General features: G+C 41.9%; 1 pseudogene; it reads left to right on the top strand.

Moving 5' to 3' along the window:
* The first annotated feature begins 5,394 nt into the window (after window positions 1-5,394).
* LOC149233093 (protein DAMAGED DNA-BINDING 2-like) overlaps window positions 5,395-8,353 on the top strand; it is a 47,216-nt pseudogene continuing 44,257 nt past the window's right edge.

The raw sequence follows: 8,353 nt of genomic DNA, 5'->3' as shown, positions 1-8,353 counted from the left end.
ACAAGATATAGAACAACACCTACAGGATTGGCAGTGAGCAGTTTTAAAAGGGAGAAATAGAGGTTGGCTTCATCAGAAAGTGATAAGGAGGTAGGAGCTGAACTTTCCCACATTTTTCCAAGTGAAAAGAATATAGAAAAGCCTTCTATTGTGTTGAAAAATATTGTAGTCTAGGGGAATTGTATACATAGAATTTTCATCTAAAATTCCTCATCCATTAAATTTGATAAGGAGACATATACAACCCTCCACATCCATCAGAGAAACATGACAAGGGGATTTAACAAGAGGGAACCCACCAGCACAGTGAGGATTCATCAGCATCACCATCCAGTACCTGCACATCAAGGAACAACATCAGAGAAAAAAGAGAAAAACACATGCAGCAAATACAAGTAAGGATTTCACTCTCCAATAAACAACATCTACAGGAAGGCCATCAGGTAGGTACAAGTATGCAATATTCTTGACCTCTTCTCTTGAGAATATTATAGTTAGAAATTTGTTGTCAATGCATGAGAGATGAGGTTTTATAAGCTAAGGATGGGTCAGCAGTCTTAGCTACCTTCAACTAGTTAATTGTAGCTCACTCCTTCACTCATGCAATATTGAAAATTCAAATTATGAAGGGTGATGATTTCAAAGAACGAGGACAACAGCTAAAAGAAGAAATTTTTGCAAAGGCCAAAGTCACCACAGCACTCCAAGCCCTCCATCCACTTCATATTCACTATCTATTCATCATTCATCCAACCCATTTCATTCTTGAAAAAAAAATACAGAGCATCCTCTCCATTTTCACAAACCTACACTACTCCCTTTGATCCCTAGCATCATCATCCAATCCCTCTTCATCATTTCTCATCACTCCCCTACAGTTAGAAGACCCTAAAAGAGGAGGAATGACTACTATAGGAAAGAAGAATGTTGCTACAAGAAGGAAGAAATCAACAAATTATGCTAAACCCCAAGATGGCAGAGCTTAAGAGAGACCAAATCAAAATAGGGAACTCCAAGGCCATTAGGTAGTCATCTAGGCCACAAGAGAGAAGAATAAGGCAACAGAAGGAAATGAGGCATTCACCATCAAAACAAAACTCAAAATGCAGTGATGAAAAGATGTTTTCCAAGAGGTCTCCAATCTCTTTATAGCTTTTTTCCAAGGCCTAAAAATGGGAAAAAGGCATGGGAGTCAAGTTGAGGGCCTGTCCTGAGGTTAAGAACAAAGAACCCTTTATTTTTGTGCATGTTGCCTCTCTACTGCAAACTAGGTTTGTCGCCTCTGCTCTGCGTGCCCCTATGGATGCTGCACACAGTAGCTCTTGAGCCCCTCGGCTCTCCAATGGACTCCAGCGGAGTTTCGCCTCCCCCCCCCCCCCCCCCCCAGAGGTTCTGGCTTTCAAAATGATGATAGCAGCTTGCATTAAGAGAACCCCTTCCGCCATGCAACAGAAATTCATGAAGAAAATGGACAACATAACCTCTGTTGCACTCCCAGAAGAAGAAACGTGTAGAGCAGCTCTGAATCTTGTAGAGAGAGGCCTCATAGGCCACTTCACTGGCCTTTGGCCTTCACCAAAATCTGTTGAAGAGTGGGTTCAGAGAAACTAGATCTTGTTAACCAAAGAGGCCATAAAAAGCTACTTTGTGGGCAAGGGCTACTTCGTTTTCGTCTTCGAAAGTACAGAGGACAGAAGCTTAATCTTTAGGAACGGACCATATTTTATGGGTCCACAAGGATTATATCTGAACAAATGGTCGCCTAATTTTGACCCTGCTCAGGATGTTCCATCAGCTGTTCCCGTCTGGGTGCATTTGCCCCATCTTCCCCTCCACTGCTGGAACCAAAAGTCTCTTCAGCTAATCGACAACGCTCTAGGAAAATACATAGACCAAGCAGTCAAAAAAGATCAGTATTCATGTGCCCGCATATGTGTCGAAGTCGATCTGGAGGAGGGACTGCCAGAAGCAATCAAGCTAACGGTCGCCGGATGGACGCATGTTCAAGAACTGGATTATGAACAGCTCCCTTTTAAATGTAGACACTGCCATGGTCACGGCCATTTCGCAAAACACTGCAAGAAAAAGGTTGAGGAACAAGCAGAGATGCACAATGGCAAGCAATGGACCCTAGTCCAGAAAGCATCACAGCCAAAAAAAGGTAGGGAGAAAGTCACTCAGAAGGAGGCCCCCAACATCTCCAAACCCACTGAAGAAAGGGGTCCAAACCCAAATGAAAAAGAAAGCAGTTAGACCCAACCCTCAAAAATAATCCCAGAAAACGTAGACCAAGAAGGAACATCCAACTCCAACAAAGAAGAAAAAGAAGCAGGCCACCCAGAGGCTTCCAAAGGTAGCCCCTCCAATCCCTCATATGTAGAAGTCACAAGGGAAAAGCCAACAGATAGCTTAGGATCATTGGAGGACGATATCTACGAGCATCCATCAAAAAGAGCTGGAAGGAAATCCCATAAAGAAGCAAGGGAGGAGGAGTCTGAAAGACTTAAAACTCAAGGCAGCCAACCCATGATAAAGATGTCTATTTGGAGAAATACTAGAACAAGGCCTCCTAAGGGAGGATCCCTCCCCCCATCTAGTAAATAATGTGTCTTGTCTCTTGGAACTGTAGAGGTCTGGGGACCCACATGAAAATAGAAGCAGTCAAGAATCTACTGAAAATCGAACCACCAGATATTCTCATGCTCCAAGAGACAAAAATCGAAGGGCAAGCCCTCCTCAACATCAATAAGGTGAAGTGGAAGAAAAACACAGGCAAAGCAGTAAGCTTAAGGGTCTCTTCAGGGGGCTCGCTACCCTATGGACAAAAGTATCTTCCACCTGAACAACTCATTTGGAACTCAGCACTGGATCTTCACAGAATTAAAGCATTGTGAAAGTAAGTTGACTATCTCACTCTTCAATCTTTATGTTCCAGTTCTTTACTCTAAAAAAATAGAATGTCGGAATTCCCTCCTATCATTCTTAGAGCAACATAACCCCAATAACATAATCCTTGCTGGAGATCTGAACATAGTTCTGAAGCCCAAAGAAAAGAGAGGGGGCAACAATAGTAAAGACCATTTGCTACCTTTTGTGGAAGATCTCATCTAGCAATGGGACCTCCTTGATTTTAGCCCAATAAGAGGTCTCTATACATGGACAAATAACACGACGGGGGAGGAACACATATCTGCTCGTCTAAACAGATTCTTAGTTCAAAGCTCGTTGATGATGAACAACAATATAATCAATACAAAAGTCCTCCCCAAATTAACTTCAGACCATAAGCCCATTCAGCTGCTCCTAGAGAATGAAGAAGACTTGGGCCCTCTTCCTTTTCTCTTTAGCCCCCTCTAGATTGAAAGGGATGGTGTCATGGAAACAGTGAAAGAATCTTGGGCCAAACCAATCTCAAGATCACCATGTTTGGGAGCAAAAGCTTAAGGCAGCAAAACAAGCCTTGAAAGAATGGATAAAAAATCTGCTTCAAATCCAACCAGCCAAAGGAAAGAAATAGTGCAGACTTTGGAGGACATACAAGTTGAAATGGAACACAAGGATATCACCTCAGAGATGATAGGCAAAGAGGTAGAAGCCCAATGCTCTTCCTCCTGCTCCTTTAGAATGGAAGAAGAGTACTAGAGAATCAAATTTCGTAGCCTGTGGTTGAAGGCTGGGGATCGAAACACCTCTTTCTTTCATCGCCAATATAGAGCTAGACTCTCACGTAATCATATTTCAGAAATCATAACTAGAGAAGGGCAGATCTGCAAAGGGTTTTCACAAATAAAAGAGGCAGCAGAAAGTCACTTCAAAAAGCTTTTTACTGCAGGGACACAAGGCAGTGAGGAAGACTCAGCGGAGCTCCTCTCAAACATCCCTTTCCTTGTCAGCTCAGAAGACAATCATGCTCTCATCAAACCCTTCACGGAGGAAGAAATAATTAATGTTATTTGGTCTATGGAACCTGATAAGGCTCCTAGGCCTGACGAGTTCACCATTCACTTCTATAAGGTCTGCTGGTATACCATTAAATATGACCTCCAGAAAATGATAAGAGGGTTCCAGAAGAAAGCTAAGATAGGAGGAGGAACAAATTCCACCTACCTCGCACTAATTCCAAAAGAGGCCAACCCAGAAACCTTTGCCAAATTCAGACCCATATCTATATGTAACGCCTCCTACAAAATTTTGGCCAAGTTGTTGGCAAACAAAATTAAACCATTACTCAAAAGGCTCATCTCCTCCTCCCAAGGAGGATTTGTTGAAGGTAGACACATCTTGGATAATGTAATCCAAGTGCAGGAGACAATTCACTCAAGTAAACAGCGAAAAGGAAAAGGAATGTTGATAAAACTAAACATGGCAAATGCTTTTGATAGGGTTAATCACACCTTCCTCATCAAAGTCTTACGCTCCTTCGGGTTCTCGAACCAGTTTGTGAATCTTATAACAGCCTGTATTGACAATCCCTGGATTTCCCCCCTGGTTAATGGGCACCCTACTGGCTTCTTTCATGCCTAGAGAGGCCTTAGGCAGGGCTGCCCCCTCTCTCCTTTTCTATACATTATGTTGGCTGAATCTCTGAGCAGAAATCTCACTACTGAGAGAGATGTTGGGTCACTACCTGGCCTCAGAATTTCCCATGGCATAGATCCCTTAAACCATGCCTTGTTTGCGGATGACTCTATTCTTCTCAGAGAAGCCTCTCTCAGAATTGCAATGGCGTTTTACTCAGTCCTCAAATGCTATTGCAGGTAACATGAGCCTTAGTAAGTGAAAGAAAGAGTGAAATTTATGGCTGGAATATGGCTCATGAGCATATCTCAGATCTTGGGCTTTAAAGCCTATGCAAAATGGGACAAGATCAAATACCTGGGTTTGCCTATTACAAATGGAATTAACAAAAGGGATCTGTGGAGCGACATTATCAGCAAAATCAAAACAAAGATCTCATCTTGGGGAGGCTGATGGTTAACAAAAGGAGGAAAAGTAATTCTTGTTAAAACTCTACTATCTACGTTGCCAATTTACCAAGCTGCTTTTCTTCTTTCTCCTAGAAATGTGATGGATAAAATATCTAAACTCCTGACGGATTTTCTATGGCAAGGGGGGAAAGGGAATCAAGAAAAAATTCACCTGATCAACTGGGACACAGTCAAAAGAGACATCACAGAGGACGGTTTACAGATTCGCGATCCTGCGATGGTTAACCTTGTGCTTGGTGGCAAAATCCTGTGGAAATTGCATTGTGATCCACAACACCCAGTCAGTCAATCACTCTTGCACAAGTATGCAGATGGTCCTGCGCTACGGAATCTGCAAGCCTGCATCTCAGTTAACTACTCCCAAACCTGGAATTTATGCCGAAAAAGTATACACTTCTTCATAGAGATGTATTGCATGCCCAGAAACGGAAAGAAAACCTCTATGTGGGATGATCGCATTATGGATCATGCTTCACTATCTGAGTCTGAAGACATCGCAGATATAAAGGAGTGGTTCCAACACGCTGGCATCAATAGCATCTACGATCTTTCTTGGTGGGACAGAAAAGGCAATTGGTGCTACTGGGACTTCCACGACATCCCTGTTAGACTCTTGCAGCAACAAAATCGGCTTATCGAATTGCTTGAAGAGCCAGCACCAGTTCATCGAAGCATGAAGGATGCATGGGGATGGGGACACTCAGGAAGGTATACCATAGCTGCTAGTTACAGTGCCCTTCACCCAACAAAAATCAGCAATCATCCGCCCAGTTTTTGGAAAAAAGTATGGGATCCTAGAGGTCTTCCCAAAGTAAATTTTTTTTCCTAGATTTTGGTGCATAATAGAGTCCTAACAAGAGAAAATCTGGCCAAGAGAAGCTACGCAGGACCGCATAGATGTGCCCTCTGTAGAAGCAATACTAAAACAACTAAACACCTCTTTATTGACTGCTATTTTGCTAAAGAAGTATGGGGCTACATTCTCCATGAACTCCAGATTGCCCCCTTGGGCCATGATTCTGTAGCAGATTTATTTGCCTCATGGAGCCACATATATCCCCACAATATTCCCACTAAATCTCTATGGAACATAATTTGGATCGCCATCCCCAAATACATATGTTGGCAAATTTGGTTGACCCGGAATGAAAATTTTTTCAAAGAAATCTCTTATACTCCCTTGAAAGTAGCAATCAAAGAAAAATCCCTCCTTTTAGAAGCAGTCCAGTAATATTACTTTAAAGAAGACCTCACTCTCCTTCCTGAAGAAAAGAGATGGTTGGATTCTCTTTCCCCCCTGCCTCGAAAGCTCCCCTTGGTCCCCCCCATTGCAAAACCTGAATGGCGAAAAAGAGATTCTGACATCACTTTCCAAGATTGGTGGAGGCAACAACATCTAACCTCGATTTTCTTTGATGGGGCTTCCAAATGGAACCTCGGTGCTGTTGTAGCAAGGGGTATTATGTACTCTCCGAATGGCTCAAGAAGGGATTGCTTTTGCTGGGGTATTGAGAAAAAAACCAACAATAAAGCAGAGATTCTAGCTCTCCTCAAAGCATGTCAAATTGCAAAGGAAAGAGGCATCAAAGACTTTCAAGCATTTGGAGACTCGGAAATACTAATCAAAAAACTCAACACGGAGGAATTGTTCAATAATGCAAGCCTCAACAAAATTCTCAGCAGATTAAAGAGAACCCTCCTTGAATTCGACACCTACAAATTCTACCACATTCTAACGAATTCGAACATTGAAGCAGACTCATGGCAAATAAAGGGTGCGCTCTTCAGAAGGGACAGCTCAACATTAATGACGAGATATCATACCAATCTTGCTTCTCTTGATAGAATTGTAATCCATCCTAGCATAAGAAAGACGATAAGGACAACTGTACTCTTGGTTGTTTAGGCTTTGGCCCAACCATCTACCTTCAAATAAATAAAAAAACATACCCATTTCAGTTATAAAAAAAAAGTTGAGGGCCTGTCCTAGGCTCAAAATATCATTTATGCTAAAAAATGGTTTCCTTTAGTTTTAATAGGGTTTCCTATAGGTTTCCTGTAGTTTTGACAGTAATTACTACAAGATGTCCTAGTTCTCATCTAAAGGCAGTTTGAAGGTTTTAAAGTTGTCCAAATGGTGGAGCAAGGTAGCATAAGGTTGATAAGGATATGGAAGACCTTGCTAAACTGAACAAATAATAATAATAATAATAATAATAATAAATAAATAAATAAATATTCAAGAACCCATCTTGAATAAGGGAAAGAAAGCAAGCTAATGATCTCAAGAAACAATGATTTTTCTTTGCACAAATATTTTTTTGGGCTTGTCCTTACAGAACTTACAACCAAGATTCTTAATGCACAAGAGAGAGGCCACTAGGGCCATGGATGAGGCACAATGAGGTCGCTAAGTTGCCCAAAGGATGAGAAACACTTTCAGTATGGGTGTATGATGGGCCTCTAAATTATACATAAATTAAGGCCCATGCCTCTAAATTAAACATAAATTAAGGCTTATGACCATCCTACAACACATTAAACCTCTCTTTCTAAATTAGATAATGTATTTTTAACTTTAATATATTCATTAGGAAGGTTTATGAATAATTGCATATTTGTGCCTAATATTATTTATTTTTGTGGAATATTAGGAGAATATTGGGCAGACTATGAAGATTTGGAGGAGGAGATAATTTATGGACTTGCTCCCTACTACAGGAGAAGCAATAATAAATAATAAATAAACAAGATATTATGGAATTATGGCATAGATTGTTGAACTCCAATGATTGGATAAATCGAGGAATGTGTTCCCTGCCATTTAATGCAGTTTCCTAGTATTGGGGACCAGATCCACTAATCAAGGGATTTTGGTGGGGAAAGCTTATCTGAATTGTATCCATGAAGAAAAATCAGAGAACCATGACTGAATCAAATCAGGACAAAACTTCGAATTCAAAGAGCATGGAGCGATCAGAAAAACCTCTAAATAGTAACAGTTGGCAGCTAGCGTGGAATGACGAGGACCTCGGTCAAAGCGCGCTGACTGAGGCCAATGGAGACTGTGCAGGAGGCGAAACTAGCCCCTGGGAAGCCCGAATTGGGAAAAGAAGGTATTTTCTGATGCGCGATTAGCCCTAAGCGCTAATCGCGCATCGCTGGGAAAAACCCCTCGAGAAGGAGAGGCCCCGAGCTCTCAGTCGCATGGGAGCTGGGAAAACCATGGGGAAAAGGTTAAAGGCTAAAGGCGGGACCCGCACTCCAAAACCGGCGGTATTTATCGGGGGCACCCTTGGGCGGTAAGCAGATTTGGCGAAAAAGGAGCAATTCCACTCAACGCCCGACGTATGGCAGGTGGAGGA

Source organism: Pinus tabuliformis, chromosome J (assembly GCF_031772625.1).
Source record: "Pinus tabuliformis cultivar Carrire ecotype Pingquan chromosome J, CPIR1, whole genome shotgun sequence".
Lineage (NCBI taxonomy): Eukaryota > Viridiplantae > Streptophyta > Pinopsida > Pinales > Pinaceae > Pinus > Pinus tabuliformis.
Note: the sequence above shows the minus strand (reverse complement) of the source record. Positions and strands in the feature narration are given on the sequence as shown.